At 31.9% G+C, this 25,391-nt stretch overlaps 1 protein-coding gene across 1 annotated transcript in view; it reads right to left on the bottom strand.

The window, feature by feature from the left end:
• The window catches only part of LOC106684894 (protein tiptop), a 516,666-nt gene that overhangs the window by 217,797 nt on the left and 273,478 nt on the right, over positions 1-25,391 (bottom strand). The gene's annotated exons all lie outside the window — the stretch shown is intronic.

Raw genomic sequence — 25,391 nt, 5'->3', positions numbered from 1 at the left:
TATATTATTTAAATCTGATGTTTTTCACCCACGTCTTTACATTATAAAAAATATATACCGTAAAGTGGGGTGACTATGATACAGTTTTTCATGTTTTGTATTTCTAAACCTAATATACGCATTATTGCAATAACGATTTTTTTCGGTAATTTTTGAACTATCGACCTTCGCTTTCAACCCTAAAAAAAAATAAAAGAAAAGTTCTTTAAATATTAAGATAAGTATACTAATTTTTCTATTCCTATTAATTTCATCCCGCAATACAGATGAATTTGGTACGTCCTTTTTTATTATGGACTTTTAGGATGTTGTAACATTATCACCCATTCTATTCACTCCTTAGAGGTTCTAGAAGGTTCCAGGTTGTAGAAAAAAAATTATTTCTGAATTTTGTTTTCAATAATTTAGCCTAATTCAAGAAAATGTTGCTAATTGGATTTATCGGTTTAAAAATCCCTCTTTTAAATTCTTTTCGCAAAATGAATTGTCAGAACTATTAAAGAAAACAATAATAGGGTACATAAAAAATATTTTCTAGGGAAAAATATTTATATTTCAATGTGGATTGAAACCAAGAAACACAATGTGTACATCTCACAGATGTCAACATCACCAGGAACAAATTCAACCAATTTCTTTTTGGCTTTACTTGAACAGCTTATTATGTTGAATGTTGGAGTTTATTTTGTTCTGTATAATTCCTTTAGGAACGTTAATCAACTCTAGGGTATAATGGTGCACAGCCTGTGAACTTAAGTCAACTCCACCCTCCTAAAACGCACATGTTTTTGTATTGTATTAATCTAAAATAGTGGAATAACATTTTCTGAAATCTGTAATCTGGATCCACTTCAGAATATTAATAACAACGAAAAATTAATCTGATGAACACTCCACAACCCACGAGAACTTAACAACAGTTCGGAACATTGTATCAAATGTAGTGTTATTGTGAAATTATGAAAAAAAAAAATCCAACTCGATCAGGAAAAAGAAATATGCGATTCTGACTGTTGGTTCTCCTAGGACAACTTTTAAAGGAACCAATGAAACCTCCAGCACATTTCTGACTCCTTTTTCAAGCCCGACAGAACGTTTGAAACCAGAAAAACGACGTTGTAGCATAGGATACCCACTTAACAGTACATAAATATGAAAAATAAAAGTTGTTTAATAAAAACTATCCAAACGTTCACAAAAATTATGTGAACACCAGACCAGCAAATATACTTATTTATAATGTTCAAAAAAAGGTAATAAGTACTAAACAAGCTTTAAATATGATGTACAGATAAAAGTACAACAATTAAAAGATTTTAGTACTGTTTAATAATAATTAGTTTATTCTTTATAATTTAATTGTACTTTACCCAACAAGAATTTGGCACGGCTGCACTCTGCAGGTACATCTTCAGACTATGGGCTTAATGATTAATAAATTGTCCAGATTTTCCAACTTTAAACATCAAATACAGCGATTCATAGTTATCGAAACACTTGGACTATAAACTAGTTTAATTTATGTTTATGGGTTACGACTTGCCTTTAGAGCATAGCGATCAATTAAGAAGAATGTTCGGCCTTTTAAGATCAGATTTATGAAAGATAACATGTTTCGACAATTTATTGTCGCATGAGAACGTATATATAAACTCCTGTCGATTACGAAAATACTTAAAAACTAAAAATGATATAATTGGTTGAAACCATATTCCATGACCTCTGAGGTCAGCTTACCGCATCAGAAATTCTAATTTATTTCTTAATTGGCAACCAGAAAGTTTTTTTTTTTTTACTATTTAATTTCTTTACAGTTAAATACATATCAGAAATTTCAACAGCACTAAGAAGTACATTAATTTAACTGATATACACCTTCTCATATGCCATATCTTTAGTGTCAGACATAACAGTTTCGAAAAAATTCCCATCCATTAAAATACACGTCCGTAAGGTTGGCCTTTGCAAAGGGAAACCTCTCCCAATTAAGCGAAATAAAATAAATAAGTGAAAATCGTAGATCGTGCCAGAAAAATTGCCAGTTCTGAGAGAGCGACATTTCAGAAGTTGCCTACGCCGCTTCACCAGGCAATCCGTCTTGGCTTGCATCACGACTTCACGGCGGTTAGACCATTTCACGCCACTTTGGCTCGAGCTTCTTCTCGGCTTCTGCCCTTAGCATGTGGACTATTGACAATAAATACGTTCCGAGGTGTTAACAGGAAAAACCAAAAGCAAATAGCAAGTTATTTGTATAGAAAAAAAATATATATAAATAATTGGATGATATAATTAGTTGATATAGTGACACGCTATTTTTTTTTACAAACATATTTTTTTAATTTCTTATCATGGTGCTTTAAATGGTGCTAAATGGTAGAAATATTACCCTGCTTAAATTTCAAGTTGGGGGATCAACTCAGACTTGCTACCTTCAAGTTCTTATAGTACAATATCATATAATAACAATATGATTAGAACAATAACATCCAAATAGTTTAGGGATTCTTTTAAAAACTATTTTATAATTTTTTTTTTAAAATATTTATTTATTGCTATTTACAACTGTAGATTATAATACATTTACTAAATCTGATCTAAGTTAAATTGGAGTGTTACAGACGTGTAGAGAAACTACCCATTGGTAGCACTCTAATGACATTTTACATTAGCTGGTCTCGTGGCCATCTTCTTTTCAGGCGCCTCGGAGGATTGACAGGAATGAAAGAGGGAACATATAGGTCTTTATGTATGATTTTATTTGTGACAAAGTAAGGAGTATTGAGGATTTTACGAAGGATTTTGGATTGTAAGGACTGAATACGAGAGGAATTCCAAGGTTTATATTATAAATTAAATTAGCTAATAAACCAGTATACTAAATTGTTACACATTAATCTATTAAATAAATAAAAGTACAGTGAAATAATAAAATTATATTTACAGAACTAATGTATGAATTAATTTAGCAAGGGAATCATTAGCACAGTAATTTACAAAGATTAGCCCGTAAAGTTTTTAAAACACTTCAATTAGTCAGAGAGTATTTTCATATTTCCAGAACACACTCTAGTTTCAAAAACTGAATTAAAAAAAAAGGTAATTTTTTACCCTAAAACGGTCACAATGCCATTAGCATCCAAGAAAGAAACGTTTTCGATCAGGGGTGCATAGGTTGAAGAATGAGGGAAAGAACAAAGGAGGGTTATATTTACATACTTATAGAACTAATACAATTTTTCGGGATTTTTGTCAAATTGTCTAGCTCGTGTCAACTCGATCGAAAGTAGAATACTATGATGGTTGATCTTCGAAGTCTACTTTTTGGTAGAGGTGCCTGCCATTTTGTTAATTTAATATTCTTACTGTGGAGTTTGTGCACCTCCATTTATCATACAAGCCTTGATGAAGACCTGGACTGTAAATAGAAACGTTGGCCATCAATAGTAGTTGAAATCATCTATATATAATAATATTAAATATATTAATTCGTTCTTTTAATTGAAACTATCCAATTTATAATTTACAGCCGTATTGTAAAACTTAGTTATCCAAAAAGTTAACAACACTGTTATAAGGCGACGTTGTGTCAACTCAAACCATAAACCAGCCACGGCCGACTGAAACATTGGGGCAATGCGGAATGGATGAAGACGGACCCGGAATACTCCCCGAGGGACGACACTCCGGAGGGAGCCACAGATCGCGAGAACGTCCTGATGGATCGATCACCTGATCCGTCTTCCGTCCCATTCCTGGCCAGTAATGGTCTGACTGAGGCTTTTAGTTCAGCCATGTCGTTCACATCAATTTCTGTCTCACGTTTCAGTCCTCGGGTACTTTTCCAATGATGAAGGATTCGGAAGTTTCAGTCGACATCAGTCCGAGTTGATAGAGTGGTAATGTCATGGTATTATGGTTAAACGAGTTTATTTTTTGCGAGAATTTTCTTTCCAAATACAAAGCGCGACTGAATGCTCCGTCGACAACTAATATTTCAACGTTTATTACTCAATCTATATATTGCAAAAAAAAAGTTCAGTACATGGCGTTTAAAATTCCTTCAATTAAAATTAAATGGTTCTACTTAATATATTGCTTCCATTTCACTCGGCGCTATGAAACACAACAGCGCTTATAGAAGAAATCCTTGAAACACTTCTTGGTTCAGTTTATCTTCCCAAGCAATTACAGGAATGTGATAGATCAGACAGATTGATTTACACATCAAAGGCACATAGAGTCGGTAAGATTATACACTGTGCATATCGGATCTGCACTAATGGCAAGTAATAATTATTCTTGATAATTAATGCTCTAACACATTTTATAAATATAATAAAATTACATCTCCTTGGTACATTGTCACCATGAGGTGCATAGACTATTCGCAGTGAATATAAATGTAATTATTTTTTTAGTTAGGCACCATCCATATTGGGATTGAAACAATTAACATAAACCACACAGGCGTTTGACAGTCTGGCGCTTGCGAGTAAGCGATGCTCAAGATTCCTGCAAATTTTAAATTGAAAGAGGTAAATTATCAGCTTGTTAGAAGTCCTCGAATTTATATTATTAGAAATTTATTGCATGGTTCAATATGCAATGTATGTGTCGACGAATGGGGGAAAGTCCTTCTGTTTCTATTCATAAGTATAAATTCTATATTTTCAAAATATGTATATATGTTAATTTTATAATTTTATTAATCAATATTACGAATTTTTCTTTCTGTTCAATCCGTAATCAATACCAGAGTTAGAATCGAACTAAAATAAATCAACTTCTATTGCTTGAGTATTCACGCCTTTCACCTTTTTTTTTTTTTTAACTCAGCTTTGTATCGGCAAACAGATAAGTTTAATTTAGCCTTTATCTTACCTTATATTTATTTGAGACATGCATAAACTATTTAATCATAACTATTATCCATTTTGTTTTTATATTTAACTTTTTGATTCCATATACAACATTTTTATTTTATGTTCATCGTTACCATTTGTTTAAATATTTTTTTATGCATGTATGGTTTGATTGAATACTTAAAAGGATTATCTAATATTTAGTATTTATTGCCCTTGGGTGTGGCATATTGTATTACGCCATTAAATGTTTTTAATTTGTAGAAACATAGTCGGGATGGCGGTTAAGAAAGGCACAAAATAGAAGAAAAAGCTATTTAGTATTAACCTACGCTTCGCCCCGCTTGGCAAAGCTTCCTCAGGGCTAAATGAAAACACTTGTAGGAAGTGACATAAAATTTGAAAACATGTACAAAGAAAGTAAGGAATTATACAAAAAAGGTTTACAAAAAAAGAGGCAACTTAACTGAAGGAAATATAAAAAAACAAAAAACTAATTAATAATAAATGCAATATTTATTAGTATTGTTCTACTCTAGTTCAATTCTATCACACATGGTTGTATTTATTATTAATTAGTTTCTTATTCGTCGGTATATTTCCGTATTAAGCTGTTTCTTTTTTTTTTTGTATAACTTCTAACTTTCTTTGAATATCTATTCAGTTTTTTTTTGTCACTCCTTACAATGTTTTTATCCCTGACAAAGCTCTACAATGTGGGGCGAAACGTTGGTTAACACTAAATAGTCTTTTCTACTATTTCGTACCTTTATTGATCGCCACCCAGACTATCTTCCAATAACTGCTACAGAACTATCTTCAATAACTACTATCTTCTTCCAAAAACGTTAAGATATTTATAGGCAATTTAATATTTTTATCCTTTTTCATCTTCTTATTTATTTGTAAATTACAGGATAATTTTTTAGAATCTCATTTTTTCCCAACTGTTTAAAGTTCTACTCATTAATTCGTTAACGTGATCTCAGACTTATTGACATAGCCTGAGGTGAGCTAGGACTGAGGTGACATTAAGTGATGGGCTGCCAACAACAGGATCACCATTCTGTCATGTCGAGGGTGGTTCAGAATACGGAATCAGCGGGTCACAACAACATGGGGACAAACACTTAGTAGAAGATTCCTCGGCATGAAGATCTTCCTCACAGTATCCAAGAATATCTATTTCATTATGTCATTTCATGAATTTTTTTAATAAACCCAAATATAAAAAGGGATACCCCAAGGTGCGAGACCAAACCTCTACTGCACAATACTTTTTGAAATTAAAACACCTAATTTCAACGACGAGCGGAAGCTTGTTAATATAACAGATTAACGGTCTATACATTAATATTAGTTGAACATTTTAATTAGGGATCAATTCCCATATTGAACACATGCAATTGAATTTTAGGCGAAACCTAACACTCGGATTAAAATTAAAGCTTCCCATATCTGCCGTGCGGAAGGGTTTAAATTAAATTTTCAAATATGATTGGAAACAGGCGCTAAATGTAAAACGCTTGTTAAGTGTGAGCTATCTGTCCAAATATATGGCAATTAAATGGTTGCAGATGGGACAAATGACAGATAAAATAATACATCGAAAAGATATATACTCTAGAATTATGGACTACCTCTGGTATTGTTGTTCTGGTAATGAAAATTAATACTTTATCGTCGCGTTTAATTTAAATTGTTTAAATAAATAGAGAACACGAGTCCATTTTAGGCCGTGTAATGCAATAGAGCAGGAATTAAAATACGATACTTGTGCGACTAATGGAGGCACTGCAAACATATTTTTAATATCATTCATTGAGCTCATAATTCATCAGTACAAGTGCATACGTATGAAAATACAATAACACATTTATGTACAAAAATAGTACGATGTTTTTATATTTATACGGTATATCAAATAGCTCATAAATATTCTATAAAAAAAATGTAAGTATTTTGTATTAATAACACTAAGGATGTAAATCATAAGTTTTGACTTCACATGTATATGTGTCAGATAAAAGTTATTTTTTAAAGTAGAAATTAAATGTTCTAAATAAATGGAATTAAAAGTTTGAGTCAATACTTACTAAATTAATTATGCTGGGTTCAAATTGAGGTTTCGGTATTATCTATAAAGTCTAGTTCCAGAACAGAAAGGCTGTGACAGCGAAATAACGCTCTCATGCTATATCCATACGTTTGCCGCAAATCCAAGAGATGTACAAATGCTTGGTAAGCAAAGGAAGCAACGAACAAACGGTATCCACCCGCTTGCTGCAAATCCAAGACATGTACAAATGCTTGGTAAGCAAAGGAAGCAACAACAAACGGTATTCACATACTTGTTTTGTCCTTTCGAATTTTTGTCGGCTATTACATTCCATTTCCTATGTTTTCATTATAAAAAGGAACAAAATAAAGATAGGGAAAATGAAAGAAAACGAAAATATCAGCAAAGAAGGTTGTTCATGACAAAAATTCATACAACTAATATTACATAACCTAATTCAGCTTTCTTTCTAGAATTTTTAACAGAAACATATTAATTATTTTAACATATTTGTTAAATATATATAATTCATAAATACAAATTTGCGCTATGTTGAATAAAAAATTAAACTGCTAAACTTAATTAACACGATTTGAAACAATGTGTTTACACCAAATCGATAGAATTTTAAAATATAATACCTCAAACAGGAGTTAATTTTTGAATTCAAAGGTTGGGAAAATTCTTAAAATAATTAAAACACGAAGAGAACAAATATTCAACTGCAAACTGAAAACAAACGTGTGGCCGCAGCAAATGTTTCATTTGTGCTCAAAAGCCGACACCTGACGGATCGGCCGCAAATTCAGCCAAACTTGAAGCAGTCAATTCAATTGGCCAATTGATCGAGTAACTTGTTAAATGGAACAGAAACTTTTACCAACTTACTATATATTTTGAAGCCAAGGATAGGACTTTCCCTTATGGACATTTTTTATGTTTAAGATAAATTTAAGTAGCCTTAAATAATACAAATTATCCAAAATGGTGGCCGATCTCAACAACAACATACATAGACATAATAGAGAATTCTCAAAAATACACCTAGGTTTCCAGGACAAATAATTCTTAAAATATCTACCTGATGAACCAAAATTCTTCTTTTTCTCATCCATAAATTGGACCAGAAGAAAAAACAAAGGATAAAAAACATTAGTACTCATTTAGCCAAGATTCCAAAGCTATGATTCAGGAATTATAATTAAATTCTAAACCGGGTGCAATCAGTCACGTAAGCATGCAGCAGAAAATACAAAAAAAAGGTGCTCAGATATAAGACGTGCCAGAAGGTGTACTAAATCACGAGATCAGACCAGGGTGAGGATCAGGACGGACACATAGACAAACAAAATAAATAAGAGACAGAAAGGCAGGTGCAAACAGGACGAGTGAGTGTCCGGAGATGGGAGACCAATTAGACTTAATAAACCTGCGCAGGGATATATTTGTGTTGGTAGTTCGCCAGCGATGGTAAGGTGTGTACTCAGTGTAGGAGGGGAGAGTTCAGGAGATCTATCCAAGGAGTCTAATAGAAGTGGAACGAAACAATAACGTGAAATCACGGAAGAAGAATCATAAAGATACATGTCATGACCAAATCATGTAACCAGATAAGTTACCGGAATTAACATCTAAATATCTGACTATTATATATTTAAAATGTATTTGTTTAGTAACAAACAAAATAAATTCAATGTTTTAGATACAAATAAGGTTGTATCAACTTACACTCATATTATCATACATTTATTTTGGCGAATAACCAATATTTAGGTATATCATTCCTAACTCAACCTAAGTCAACTCAACACTGTTGAACATTGATCAAATTTTAGTGAAATATTAAACTCGTTTTTGAACTACGGATCTCTTAAAGACATTAAAAACGGGCTCAAAAACATGAAAGCCAAATTTTGGTATAACTTTAAGAGTTTTCCTAATCTGGCAAGACGCATTGAATAGGTGTCATTTTATAGAATTTTCCATGTCCTTTTTCAATACCCAACGTATTATAGGAAAAGAGTCTTAGTTTTAACATTAATGCAAGACAAGCTTTTCCAAAATCTAATTTAATTTTTTTTTAAGTGCATATTTTTAAATTAATTCCTTAAACAGGTATTACTACCGTAATACAACAACTAAGCAATATTTTAATAAAATTTGAGATGATAAGGTTCAATTGGCATGGATCGAATCAATATTATAAGTTTGTTAGTCTATAAACTGCACTAGCATTCGTATATATGTTGTATGTTGATTAGAAATAAAATTACAAGAGTGATATTAGATCCGTAAAGTGCCAAAGTAGTGTAAATAATTTCGTTCTCATCACAACCCATTGACATTAAAAAATAATCAATTAATTTATTAATGAGTGAATTAACTTCAAAAGCTCATAAATTGTGGATATTCTCTTCGCTGACTACTTTAAACGATAAAGTTGCTTAACCTTAGTACGATGTTATTGAACTTCTCCCTGAATCATCGAATGTCTAAAAACTCCAGTTTTGATTTACACCATTTTTGATCTCCATGGCCAATTAAACCAAAATATTATCCTGTGTAGGATTGTCAGTCTGTTTAGTTAAACTTTTTTTATAGGCAAATTAATAAAGAAATGCCATAGAGAGACCAGAGACATCTGTCAACACTAAATCAAGTACTGACCTACATTCGCCTGTGCCTAATCCTTTATGGGTTCTCTCCCACGTTCTACAATCAACAGAATCCTCTCCCCTCATCTTACAACTCAATATTCACAAACATATCGATGCTCTATACCCCCCTCCTTCCTAGCCAGACCTAAGACAGGACTGAGGACTAAGATCACAGAAATAGCTGCGGCATCAATCCCGAGAGCAGGGACGGAAATACTCCGCCATGGATCGTTTAGCGTCCACTTCTACCAATTAGTCTCCCTGTCTCACTGTCTGTTAGTGAAGGCTCCTAGCTAATTTATGGGACTGTCTGTGGATTCAGTAGACATTAATAAGACTTACCCAGTGAAAACATAGTAAGGTATGAATATTGTAAGCCATGGAATCACTGTACTTAAGGTATACGTGAAATTGGAAATGATACTACAAGTGAGATCTAAGCTTATTTGGACACGCATTTCGATAGTTAAAGGAAACAAAAAAAAATTAAGAAATGGATATCGAGTACTTAAACGGAATCAATATCTATGAAAAAGCTATAAGATGCCTTACTACAAAGGTAATCAAATTTGAAGAGTGATGTAAACTCAACATTGTAACATTGTAAACACAGCCCCTCTGAGAGAACCCTTGAGTATGCTCTACGAGCGATATCCAGGTATCTCCGTAAAATATATAGAACACTGATACGGATTTTATAAATACCATGTTTATAATGAGTTAATTAAATATTTAATTCACCATTTTAATAAACGTTTCATACTAACTTTTCTTTCAAATCTTTATTGAAATTTACAACTGTACATATATACAATACATACAGTAAATTTGATTTTAGTTTATAATGGAGTGATGCAGGCGTGTAGAGAAACTACCCATTGGTAGCATTAATGACGTTTTTCCATTAGCAGGTATCGTGGCCTTCTTTTTAGCCACCTCCGAGGATCGTAAGGAATGGAAGAGGAAGCAAGATTACAAACTGGTGGTTTTGGGTGGTTAGGGAGTTTATAATGGAAGAGTCGATATCTGGTTCGGGCTTGATCGGTTACATATGGGACATTATGTCATTATGTATGATTTTATTTGTGACAAAGTAAGGAGCATTGAGGATTTTACGAAAGATTTCGGATTGTAAGAATTGGACACGATAGGAATTCGAAGGTTTAGTGAATCCCCAAAGCTCAACCCCGTATGTCCAGATTGGCCTTCTTCGTAACTTTAAAGCAATAATCGTAAACCTGCTTGTCATTTTATTTATGATTATCTAAGGTGCAGAAAAATTGTCTATTTATTTATTTTGGTTTTTCCACTGACTGGAAGTAATCCAAAATAAATTAAGATTAATTTGGAATGGCTAGATACTGAATACAGGCTCGGATTAAGCCATGGAGAGGAGTTTGGACAATACGAACTAAGGGGTATTCAAAGAAATTTATAATGCATAATGCGAATCTAACATGAAGTAATCAGTGCGACTGACCCAACAATGAAGGTGCATGGAGGCTATTTGGAATGCCCAGTCTAAAATCAAAAGCGTCGACAGTATTAGAATGTTTATGTCTGAGAAAATGTTGGTTTGATTTTGAGAAAAAGTATGAACATACCCTAAAAGCTTATTAATTGGTATTGTTTGTACTTTAAGACAAAATCTTATATTTTTCTGATATCAAAGGTGACATTGCCTACATGGATAATACGATATATATGAATGTAAAAGAAAGTTGTGTATGTTTACCAGCAACATGTCATTTTTCAGATCCTCATGTTTCAAGCACCATGTACCTTTTATATAATTATGCTCCATTATATATTTAATTTCTATCGAAATCCATTCCAATCCAGCTCTGGCCAAGTTCATCCAATTACGACAGATTCATTCACCCACACAGAGTAAAAAAAGAAACCCGGCCAGAAATAAAACGGATTTAATAACAGCAATAAATAGGGCTCAGAGGCAGTTTATCAGAGTGAGAGCTCGTCAAATAAACTATCATTATAGGCAGACATATCTAGAAAGGGGCCGATAAATTATCGCAACTATAAATACTACAGTTCTAAGACGGAGTTATTAGCTCGGATCTGGAATTAAAATTCATCCTTCAACGTCTGACAGATGTACAGGTTGTTGCGCAAGACGTGGCCTCCCATAATAGGAAACGAATTCCTCCTAGGTGACACAACACCACTGCCAGCAATAATTCTCATATCCAACCGCGTATCCGAGTCCAGCGGACTGGTCATTAATGGCGGCAATAATTACGCAGGGACGTACAATAATCGATTATATCTCCTGACTTATCGTCCCCTGTCGATATATATCGAGTCGGTACGTGTTGTCGGCGATATCTGCGTATCTGTCTCCATGATGCATCTGGGTGTCTGCGGGGGCAACAACTTCTTCTGAGGTAACAGCTCAATGATTCAATTTATACTGTAACCTCAACTCTCTTACTCTATCTCAATATATCATATTATTTGCGGACAATAAAACTCAAATAATAATTAAATATTTCTCACTGCAAAAAACTCAATTTCCTTATTTATTAGCATTAATTAGAAAAACAATGTCACTTTTGACAACGTCTTTTTAAAGACGGTACCATTTTCAACTCTTTGACATATTGTACTTAAAATGAATATTAATTGTATTAATTTATTTCCAGAACAAAATGAAAAAAAATTAAGCAGTTCATGAGATAAGGAGTTCGATTAAATGCAAGGTTGGTATAAAACATTAGTAAGGTCCATCTTTTGAGGTCATTACAAGAATTTTAAATTTCTATGAGGTAACATTCCGATCTTTTAAAAACTAATAAAACGTTTTCCCAGAAATCCATGGATCGAAGAAATATTGTATTAAATACAAAAATGTTTCTATAAAAATTGATAGCAATCTAGTTTTTTTTTTCATTTATGTAATTATATATACAAGTTTATTCACAAAAAAATACATCTAGTATTTTTAGCTAAGATTATAATGTAGCGATATAGGCATATAGACAAACTACCCATCCATTGGTGGCACTCTAGTAATATTTATACATTAGAAGAAGAGGCCTACTTCTTTTCAAGCGCCTCGGACGATCGTCAGGAATGGAAGGTTAGAAACTATTGGGTTTCGATGGTTCGGGAGTTTGTAATTGGTTACAATTGGAACATTAAGGTCTTCATGGATGATTTTATTTGTGACAAAGTAAGGAGTATTGAGGACTTTATGGACGATTTTCTGGTTTCATATATACTTTTTTGTAGTTAATGTTTTGTGCAATCATTTAATTATACACTTTTCTTAACTAGTAATAAACAAATTATTTACTTCATCATAATTTTTTCCTTTCTGATTTTACCAGCAATAAAAATTATGAAGAAAAAAAACATGACTTTAATTAATTGAAAACAAAATTTTACCTAATGATCTTTGTTTTTAATCTATTTCACTAAATATCTCTAAAATTCTTTTTTTCTATAAAATTTAATCACATGTAAATATAGATGTTAACATTTAATCAAATACTATGCCACATTAGTCCTGTTGAATCAAGAAAATGATCAGGACTTCAATCAATCTTTAACATCTTTGATTAATGCTTGATTCCCAATATCAGTGATTAAATTAGATTCGAGATGAACCTTAGGTGTTTAAAAAACAATAAATTCAGTATATAGAAAGATTTTTAGACAAACCAAAACGTAATTATATTTGATGCTCGGTCTTAGTATAAAGATGAACAATAAAGTTGGTTTGATACCATTGGTTTAGTTGTATATTTTTGTTCATTCCCATTCTCTTCATGCCTTTATGAGTCGTGTAAGCATCATATTATTACGTTCTTGAATTTCAAATTAAGAATATTTCTCGATATCAGATCCAGCAATAAATTCGCCCAAACCCTTTAAATTGATACCATTTTATTTAACATTTATGCTTGTTGTATTTTTTAGCTATAGGGGTAAATCGAAAAAAAAAACTGAGACTAACACTTTTTTAAATAATATATAAGATTTTTTATTTTTTATTAAATAGTACATTTTTCTTTTGCGTAATTTATTTAAAATAACAGCGATGACAAAACAATCAGATACAATTTCCAAACGTATATCATTCATGAATATTGTTTTTAACATTACAATATTCGATTGAGTGGATTTGAAAATGGGTCCGTAGAGCAATATATTAAAGTCTAATCAGACAGGCGGACGGGGAGAATGGTGAGCAGCCAATTATGAAATATGGATCCGATGTAAATTAGACTAGGTGTTCGGATAGGGGTGCTGCAGGGTAACCCCCTGGTGCCTTTACTTTTTACAATATATGCAAATGATAGCGTTGCAGTTTAGCCCTCTCATGCATACAGGCGATACGGATCTGATATAAGTATACAGCCCCAAGCTTGAATTACAATATAACGGAACTGATTTAGTGTTGCCGTCAGTTGATCAACAACTGTTGCTAATCAACATCAACAACGGCAACGTCTTGAGAGGGAATGGTAATTAAAGTTGCCGCCTCTTTTTCCAAGTTCTTCTTTATGAGTTTACACCAATTGATTTATTTCGAACCTCAAGGAGAATTTCAATTCTTAATTGAATTTCCTATCCGAGGATCTTCACTTGCTGAACAGGATCTTCCTAGATGTTCAAGGGAACTCATAAACATGATGATGATCATAATTCAACTTCAACATAAATTAATAGCGTATAATGATTTGACGAATGCGAATTCAAGCAATGAATTGTAAATGAAATCTATTTGAAGGTTCTTTAGATACGGTTAACAATAAGGCATGTTTTTTAGCAATTTATTAAAATTAAGAGAAAAATTTTAAGTAATTATTTATTTTTTAATATAAAAATTATGAAGATGATGGTAAAGGGTGCAGTCAAAACAGAACAACTATTTATTTGCCGAGGTTTTAACCCTCTTTGTAGAGCTTTTACAGGGCTGTTCAACTTCAACTTTGTTGTTGTTGATTGTTGCTTAAAGGCGTAAAACCCTCTGGTCATCAACGCCTATGGGATGATAAAAGTAAAAAAATAAATAAATAAATAAAAAATGGAAAAATAAAAATAAATAGAAAAATAATTTTTAAAAAAATAAAATAAAATAAATAAAAAACATAAAAATCGAAGAGGAGTTATAATTTATAAAGAAGGCGATGTGCTTTTAAAAATTCAAATACTCGTGTAATTTTAGCTTCCTCATCTGCGAGAGTTTCTGATAAATTTGGGGTCAGTCCTATCCTGTTTATTGTTGGCAAATAGTGAGTACACTCTTTGAAAATATGTCTAATCGTAAGAATGGACTGACAATATTTGCACGTTGGAGATGGCAGTTTTCTGATCCCAACTTCAACTTTTTCTCTCAACTTGATCAGCCCAAATGAAGCTTTACAAAGTGGAACGAAACGTTGGCAAATAAATAATTGTTAACTATTTTCATTTTCTATTGACCGCACCCTTGACCTTCTTCTTCATAATTTTAAAATTATACAGTCAATTATTTATTTATTTATACATAGATATAATTATATATACCATACATATAAACTATAATTATATACGAATATACATAATTTTTTATTATGATTCTAATAAGGTTCTAAAAGAGGTCTCAGTAGAAAGTTTTAGAGGTCTTCAAAATTGTTCATTTATGTTTTTCGTGACCTCAGAACTCTAAACGATCTTCTTTTAGCCGTCTCATAATTTAAAAATTCATGCTAATTTCAAAACGAGCCAGATTAACTAAAAACTCACTTCAATCTAAAGTGTAGATAATTTTCATATCTTTATTTAGACTAAAAAAATATATAGTTATTACCAAAAAAGAAAAGAAATATTTTTTTTATTCTAGAATAAAAGGAATATAAAATATTGAGGTCACAATGTTAAAATATGGAAATCAGGATCTTAAAAAACATAAATGTGCAAATGTTTAGGACTTCTGCAAAATCTTTTAATGAGATTTCTTCCGAGTCCTTAGTTGAATGGACCCCATTAAACTGTGTAAAAAAAAATGAAAAAATATTAAATTTTTGCAATATTTTATTCACATCAATATTCGGCACCACACAAAACATAAATGAGCAAATTTACTCGACGAAAGAAATTTTCAGAAAAGACGAATAACCCAGGTTCACTTTATTCACATTATATTTGGATTAGCATGAACAGTGCAGTGGAAAAAAAAACAGAGAGAATTTCTAGGCACCCGTAGTCTTATAATATACTCGTAAGATCGACTGTATAATGAAGTTTCTGCATAAACATAAAGATTAAAACTTTTACTAATTTGAAGCTATTCACATCGGATAATCAATTCAATAAATGACATTTAGCTATAACCGCATACACATATATTTAAAAAAAAAAACTAAATACACCTGCCAAACAATTTGTCGTTTAGTTATAAACCAAGCGATAAATTCATATTTTATGACATCGGAGACCTTGAACTTCCTCACACCTACCGGTTATATATGTAATAAATAGGTTTTGTAAGTATGTGAAGCAGAGTGTTTGAATATCCTTATTGTCTATATATTACTGCTATATTCCGAGCTAGATGAAATTTTTGGCTTTAAAATAAAAAAAAACTGAAGAATTACCATATAAATCTAATTTCGTGAAAATATTAGCACATCCCTTATTCTCTAGCCCTTATTTGTTTATGAATACATAAGGTCTTAAACCACCAGGGTCAAGGCAACAGTCTATTAAAGTTCAAGTATCCATCAACATCTCTAGTTCTTTACAAACAAAAGAAGACCGTTAAAGTAAATTCTTATTGCAAATTAATTTTATCTGGTCATATCAGTCAACAATAAAAAAAAAAAAATTCTAGATAACCTAGGCCAATCCTGACCTTACCACCTCACCAAAACCCTAGGCACCCTGGATACTCATTCCCTCTGAAGGTATCCCCATTAATTGGTAGGGCTGGCGTAGACAGTATCTCTCTCCGGATGGATTTACAGCCTAGACAAGGAGTGTCAGTACAGACGAGGGGCAGTTTTAATTATTTACCGTTTTAATTTATCGTTGTATATATAATTGTATCCTTTGTAGGGGCAGGTAGGGCTAAAATTTATGGCGGGGTTACCCCCCTCCGAAATTCGTTTTTCAGACTCCTTGGTCCCAGACCCATCTCTCTGCGGTCGCTCTACCAATAGATCTTTCTTCTTTAGTGATGTTTTAACATGGTTCACCCGGAGCTGTTCTTCAATGTCTCTTTTGACGCCTGGAGGAAACTCATGGTCTGTTAGATCAAAAATGTGAATCCTGGGTGTCAAAACTTAATATCATCTTACACAGGAAGTCGATATAAAGAAGAAGTAATTAGTTAAAACGTACCATGCTAATTAAGAATTTAATTTTTATAAAGTTATTTAGTAATAAAGTAATAATTGATTCTACAACTGTAAACGACAAAGTTAGAACAATAAACTATAACAGTCAACGGTTTCTAATGGATCAAAAAATAATTTTAAAAACAACAAACAAGTAACTGAAAAAGACTTTTTCAGTAACTGAGAAAGATTTTTTTTTTTTTAAACAACTGATATTGTACTAATAGAAACAAAAAAAAATGAAATTTCAATTGATTTGATCGTTGTTCCTTCATAATCTACGTTTTAAACAGTTTAAAACAAGAATATCTTCCCCCCCCCAAACTAAGAAATGCAAATGCATAGATATCTTAAAAACCTTTTAGATATATATCTATTTATATATGGTATTTATTGATATATCACTGTATTAATTTTTTACTTTTATTATTCTTATTATTGCGAATACCATCCACTTGAGTGAGTTCACGCCTAATTTTCTTTCACAACCCAACTAGCCCATAATATATGAGTATAATCTCGTAGAAAGCCATCAACTCGTCAATATTTGTAAGCTTCAATGAGTCAAAAATTTACTAACCTAATCTAGGGCCGCCCATAGCTCAGGGCAAATTGATGTCTATTTGCGGTGCCGGTTCGAATCCGGCCTGGGACGTCGACTTTTTTCATTGCGTGGCGGTCCCACAAAATGAAGAACTTTGACCCCCAACCATGGTTAGGCAGTATAGGACTCCAATGGGAGTCTTGGCCGAAAAAAATAAATAAATAAACCTAATCTAACCATGTTTTCTCTTGGTCACTTCCTATAACCATGTAAATTGCTCAATAAATTCATTTTCTTTCACTTTAAGTCAATATCCTTTCTTATATGAAGTCCACTATTAAGAACCCAACAAGCATTGTAATGTGAAGTATGGCCTGGTCTTATGTTAAAGGTGCACTATTTCAAAACTGTCAATGATAATTAATTAACGGACACCTAATTAGCCACTTATTTGATATTGATATCTAATGAACTAGTAGGGAGTGTACACAAGTGTGTGATCAAAGCCCACAAGGAACAGATACTCTGTCCTCATCAGTAGCATTTTCTTATTTTTAATCGGTTCAATATGAGAGATTAATTCTATACCGCACCCAGGCGAAGGGCCAGAGGCAAGGATGAGATGGAAGAGAACAGAAGAGTGGCTGAGAGAATAGCAGAAACAGAAGAAGCTTCATTAGAAGTTTAGAGAACAACACTTCTCTAGATTCTACTCACCTTTCGATTAAACCTCATATAATCATTTTTTTATTATTAATTATTCAAGAAAAGAGGTATTCTTTCCCTTTTTATATCAAATCCCTTATAAATATAGTCCATATCATTCTTACAAGCAAAATTAATCAGCTATAATTAATTCAGATAATATATTGCCCCTGACATTTTATATTCCATGCAATCCAGGGTTAAAAATTGTCCATCAAGCAACCAAATTAAAAATTTGAACTAAAAACCAATAAATATATTTTTTTTTTAATATTTATTTATTGCTATTTACAACTGTACATTATAATACATTTAGTAAATCTGATCTAAGTTAAATTGGAGTGTTACAGGCGTGTAGAGAAACTAACCATTGGTAGCACTCTAATGACATTTTACATTAGCTGGTCTCGTGGCCATCTTATTTTCAGGCGCCTCGGAGGATTGTCAGGAATGGAAGAGGATGCAAGATTAGAAACTAGGAGGTTTGAGTGATTAGAGAGTTTATAATGGAAGGAATGATATCTGGTTCGGGCTAGATCGGTTACATATGGAACATTAAGGTCTTTATGTATGATTTTATTTGTGACAAAGTAAGGAGCATTGAGGATTTTACGAAGGATTTAATAAATAATTTAAAAATATTTATTTCTACTAAACCGTAGCTTGACTATCTTCTGATAATCGTATCCTAGATTATATTCCAAAAAACTGCCCAATTCGTAGATTGTATTATCAAATGACAAAATTCATTAAAAAATAATAAAATATGTTCTCATACTTTAAAATATAGCTAATTATATTCCTTTCTAATGCAAATGGTGAGGAAATATACTTATGTTCCTATAGTCCTTTACCTTTACATTACAATTGGAATAACACAAGATCATGTATCGAAATTGTAAAAACATAATTATCTTTTTCTTATTATTTTTCTTGTTATTAATAACAAATATTAGAACCCCAAAATAAAATCCAAGCGTTCCTTGTGGTTCTTTTCTTCAGACATCTGACGAGCATTATGAATTATGTCTAAGCGTTGTTATAGGTAAATCGCTTAGTAGCCATAAAAGTTACCAAGGATGAATGAATATATCATCAGATGGATTTCGTTAATTATTTTTGTGATAGTTAACCAACTCGATTAGAAGATCTGTCATTAAATAAAAAATCTTTTGGTAATTTACCTGTGAATTAAACGGATTCCAACATTTTACAGTTTAGCTTTTACTATCTCCGCCTTCTTACTTTAATGGTTCCCCAGATCAGAATGCGTGATTTAGTGTAGCGATCTTGGCCTGGCAAGACGTCTCTAATTACAAAATATCAGTACCGGTGGAATAAAATAGAGAGAGTATAATATATCGACCCAAAGAAATTACAGTAGGCATTACTGAATATACTCGGCTCTTAATGTAGCTTTGTAATTGGTAGAAGGGGGGCCTACATCATAAATCCGCCAAGAGTTCTGATATATTGACAGTACGTCCATCCCTCGAGGAAATAGCAGTTCTAGTAATTAGTTGTTTAGTTTTAGTAAGCCCTTTCTGAAACACCACCAATCTACCTCCTCTTTTTCACCTCCACTGTGATTATTTAAATATTAGAGTGCATCCTTTTTCCCCCCCCTTTTTTTTTTTTAATTAAACAGCGAATTCTTTAGCTCAGGGATGGGAGAAAACGGTGGGATTTGTAAAAATAGAATTCGTAACTAATAATAACGTTCTGGCAAATGTTTCTGTTTTCAGAGTCGTAATTTATTTATTCAAGGGTAGATTTGACATTTGATACATGTTTTAAGAACAATTAAAATCATAATTGAACCTACATATGCAATAAGAAAACGACCAAGATTTCCAAAGTAATATTGAAATCGTTTTTCAATGTCACATTATGAAATATATATAAACATAAAATTAATTACTATCGATACAACACATGAAGGGTCAGAGGTGTAAACTTTGTGAGGAAGTTTTGTTACTAGACTAAAGGTTGTGCAAGGAGATGATTTGGTTAGTAACGCGCCCGACCTCTAGATTTTCCCAAACAAAAGGTACCCACTTTATGAGGTTGTGTGAATGCCAGAGTGCTCCTGAACCCACAGGGTTGACTCATGGTTACAGCAACAGAGCCACACCGCTCCCCATAAACATGTTACAATGTACGATACATTTATGTTGCACATTATGATGTACAAAATGTTTTATTTTAATGTTGTACAACATGTTATGAAAATTATGGTAAAATAGTTTTGACTTTAATAACATTAATCGATTTAGGGAAGAAAAAAGCATATTGGTTTACAAACACCAAACTACAACCAAGAGGACAGTTCTTTTTAGGAAAAAAAAAATTATTATTCAATTTTATTTTTTAGGTTTAGCCTTACAGCATTTGTAAAAATTATGAAAACGAGCAAACAAATAAAATTATCGAATTAAATTAATATAAATAAAACTTATATTAATAAACTCCCGTTATAGTAATAACATGTTTCATAAAACGTTTTCAGATACAGAAAAATTAGCTAAGCATTTTGAAGCTCTGTGCAAATGATGAAACAACGGTTGGGCATAGAGATGATTTGGACCTGATTACACTCGACCATCAGGTTTTTATCTAATTTATAAGGTTGGGTGGTTGACTAACGGTTACCATAACAGAATAAATAATTATTTGTCACAGACGAGTACGAAGCCGGGTCCTTGGAGTAACAAGTACAGGGCCATAGCAATGAACCACGTAGCTCCCCTTATTAGTATTTTAATAATAGTAAAAAATAAATCGTAGTTATATAATTATACATAAATTAATGTAATATTCCTTTAAAAATGTAAGTATTTAAGGAGAATACGTTTGTATGCGACAACAGATAACGTTATAAGACCAAAATAATTTACGGTTGCCGGCAAAGTCCTGCCCAAGACTTGACAATGTGAGCTTAGCGTTGGGACTTAAGAAGGCCCCTTACAGGACACTTGAGAAGATTAAGGACCTGCTAGTTAAGAAGAGGGCTGGACGGAAGCCAGTGGACCTGAGGAGTTGTTCAGCGGTGTCGTTAGGCAGTAAGGGAGAATCGATACCTGGCTAACTCTATATCCTATCTTTGCATCAATAAATTAAAGTTACCAATAGCAGTTTATATTATATAATATTAGAAAATAATTACAAAAAAATCATTATCAAAAACTATCTTAAAGTATTATAATCAACATTATCATCTTCTATAATTAATATTAAAAGGCAATAACTAGTTTGTTTTCTTTAAGTTAACGATATGGAAATGATGACCATCGGCTTATATATCGACATACAAATAAAATAATAACATAAAAATATCAAAGAATCGATAACATTTCATAAACATTAAACAACTTAAAAATCTAGAACTATCAGATCTGATCGCTTTTAATCTACTCAAAATGCTTCAGCTTACATAGCATCGTTTTTAAGTTAGTATTTTTCCACTATTTAATTCCTGGGTTTCAGACTTTAAATTTCCTATGGGCCAAAATTTAGAAGACTTTTCCAAAGCGGAAACTCTTTTCTAATAAGATGATTTCATGCTAAGCTAATCCTTAAAATGAGTTAAAAAATTATGTTAATAAAGTGTTTAAATCATGGATTCTAAAATCATCTAATATTTTGATGGGAATCCCTTACTAAGTTTTTGGTGACATTTACTCTCTTCCTGAACATTTTTCGAAAACTATCCCTAGATAAGCCTTTATAAGCAATATTGAGTATAAATAGCCTCTTTGAATACTTTTTTACTACAATTTTCGCAATTTGATGCAGGATCTCAAACTTCCCAATTTTTGGGATTTTCAAATACATGAGGAGAAGACATTCCTTTCTATACCTCCTGCCGGAACTTACACCCAAACCGTGGGTTAATTTTAAGTTCACATGCAGTGTACTGTTACAAATGTTCCAAGATATCATGTAAGAAGTCCCAATGTTACAGATCGAAACGTATGAGCTTTTGTGAAAGTTATTTGAAAAGTGATGTAAATTAAAATATATAAAAAATAAAACAATGTTTTTCAGGATATAAAGGATTCGAGCCAGCAGCAACGGACATACCAACTTGGTTAAGTTGGTAAGATAATCTGAATACCTTTCTTATACCGGGCATACAGAATATGGATATAATAATATTCCTGAAATACTATACAAGTCTAAAAATAAATTAAATGAGAAATCTGCTTTAAAAACGAAAACATATAACGAAATAAACTCATTCTTAGTCAGATAAAATTAGCTGATTAACATTGATATAGTGGTGGGTTCGAATAGAAAAAAAAAAATATTAGAAACTATAAATGAATTTGACTTCTATATAGCTGAAAACGTTCCTTAACAATCTCTACTGACTTCAGAATCTATAACTATCCCCGATCTAAAAACAAAACCAAAACGATCCGGATAAACCAGACTACCTCCACATAAATCTAAATAACGAACTCCCTCATGACAAAAACTCATCAAGACCAAGTCCCACACAATCCCGTAGCGAAGCGATCAAACACAAACGGCCGATGGCCAGATCTGATAGGCACTGATGGAATGAGAAATAACAACTCGCCCGGGCTGAAACAGAAACCGAGCGTACCCGAATGCGACAGGTACCTCGACAGATGAGTATCTCGTCTGATATCTCAGCACCAACCAACCCAAATACCAATCCATCTCCCGCCAAAAGAAAAAAGAGAAGGAAAAACCTACAGCCTTCCATCTCAAAGGTCAACAGTCCTCGAAGATTTCCATCCACTCTCAATCTTACTTGATACTGCTTTAATTTACCTTGGACGTGGGTGTACGATATTACTCAACTTCATTATTGATTTTTTCAATAATTTACAGGCATTATCAATAACTAAGGATCGGTCATGCAATGTCGCAGCATTAGTTGAGGCAACTTCCTTATTTTGAGGCAATTAATGTTATCTCTCAATTCAACGGATTGAATTCTTGGATCGAAAATAAGCTTCATAAATGAAAAATCTACAATCATGGAGAACGGTTAAAAAATTTTAGTGCGTACTTTTATTTATTTACCTAATGCACATTTAAAAAAATGTAAAAAAGAAGGGTATACATACCTCAAAATAAGGAAAAAATATATTGTTACTATCTTGTTCAATACGATATTATTAGTATTATCAATACACTAAGGATCGTGTAACGACGCAGCATTAGTTGATGTAGTTATTAATAATAATAAAAAAATTATCTAAATTGTCTCAACCTTCTTAATCAAAATATAATTACATGCCCAACGTTTCGGCCGAGCCGATCATTATCAACGACAATCTTAATTATGCAGTAGATAATAGTGTTTTGATTAGAATGATAATAGACTACAAAAATTGTAAAGGATAGCTACTAATAAATGCTATAGTGACAAACAGGTTTATGTTAACATAGTTAAATTGACTTGGGTATATGGCCAAGCATGGGTAGCCAGCAAATTTTAGTAAATTAATTTGTGGCTGTGATACTAAAATTAAGATTGTTCCTGATGATAGCCAGATCGGCCGAGACGTCGGAAATGTGATTATGTTTTAATAAATAAGGTTGTGACTATTGATAATTTTTTATCATTATTAAAAACAATATAATTAACACGCTGTTACCACGAAATCACACCGTTAACAAAGTGTTAACAAAAAAAATGTTTGAGTGTTACAGTGCGGATTTGACCTTTGATTTAGATTCCAAATCATGTTTGAAGTAAAAAAAAAAAAGTGTTACTTTAAATTTTACTATGAGATATTATTGTTCGTCATTTTCTACAATGCATCCTTCCTGAGGATTTTCCCTCAATTTCAATCTAAATATTCCTTACATAAATTTAATTATTTATGTTTGTTAATTATTTATTATGCATATTTGTTTTATTACTAGTATAATAAATGTAGTAGTGATAAAACAACAGTATCACATTTTAATAACGTTAGCTATATCTACCGCAGTGCTGTTTATTAACAGAGTTATTTTATAAAACATATATCACTTTTAAAAAATAAAGCCTATAGGAGGTAAGTAATTAAGATGAAGAAGTTATTTCAACATTTGCTAGCTATGTATCGTTATTTATATCATATTATTGAATACATATTGCTTATGTTAATATATTTAATATTAGTGTAGATCATAATACAAGCAAGTAGATCATAATAATAAAGAAAAAGTAATGTACTATTGAATTGTAAAACGTTTAAGGAATTACCTAAATAATTTAAATGACTTTCGTTGAATTCACCTTTAAAACTCTGATTCATTGATACACTTTTTCTTTACATTTTAACGTGTTAATTTTATTGTAACACCATGTCAAGATCGTTCAGTTTATTTCTTACATTAAGTTGTGAATAACATTCTATTTTTATTATCATTTTTTGGTCTAATAATTTTGATATTTTGGTTTTATTAAAATTAGGACCGTTTGTTGCTGAGTTGATTGGGGCATAGGTTTTAGTAAACTCGGAACTGTAGCGGCACAGGTTCGAATCCAGCTTGGGCGATCGACTTTCATTTCTGTGGCGGTCCTATTAAATCAAAACTAGACGCCTCACCATGGATAGAATTGGGCAAAATCCTGTAGATAACCCCCTTTTCCGTATGTCAGAAATGACCAGGGAGAGGGTTATAAACATTTAAAAAATATATCAAAATTTAATTTAAAAAATTAACATTCCTTTGACGAATACAATTTGAAGTATTTAAAAAGTTTTTGCAATATTAAAAACTCATTCTCATATAATTAAGAGGTTTAGTACTTACTGTAACACCAAAGTTGAGAGTAAAAGTTGTTCGTTCGATTACTTACCTGAAAAATAAAATTTTAGGGCTTGAAATATAATCTGAAAACATAATTTATAACTTATGATTTAATATGACCAAACTGTGTGTAATTTTAATTAATTTCGACTTCCACTTCAATTCAGGTAGCCGATCTTTATACTTGTGCAGGTAGGAAGAAAAAAATATTTTTATGACCTGTTCGGCGGTTGTAATTAGCTATATAATGAAGATTTATAATTATACCGACTTCACAGTTTATTTATTTGCGAATGGCAGTAATATATTCATCAAATGAAAATTATATTTAATTAAAACCTAATATAGTGGATAATGTATTGAATTGGCGGAAATTATCCCTTTATAATGTATATAATTATAGAAATCAATTATTATATGATAATATAATGA

This window comes from Halyomorpha halys, unplaced genomic scaffold (assembly GCF_000696795.3).
Source record: "Halyomorpha halys isolate HHAL.00 unplaced genomic scaffold, Hhal_1.1 Scaffold626.1, whole genome shotgun sequence".
NCBI lineage: Eukaryota > Metazoa > Arthropoda > Insecta > Hemiptera > Pentatomidae > Halyomorpha > Halyomorpha halys.
Note: the sequence above shows the minus strand (reverse complement) of the source record. Positions and strands in the feature narration are given on the sequence as shown.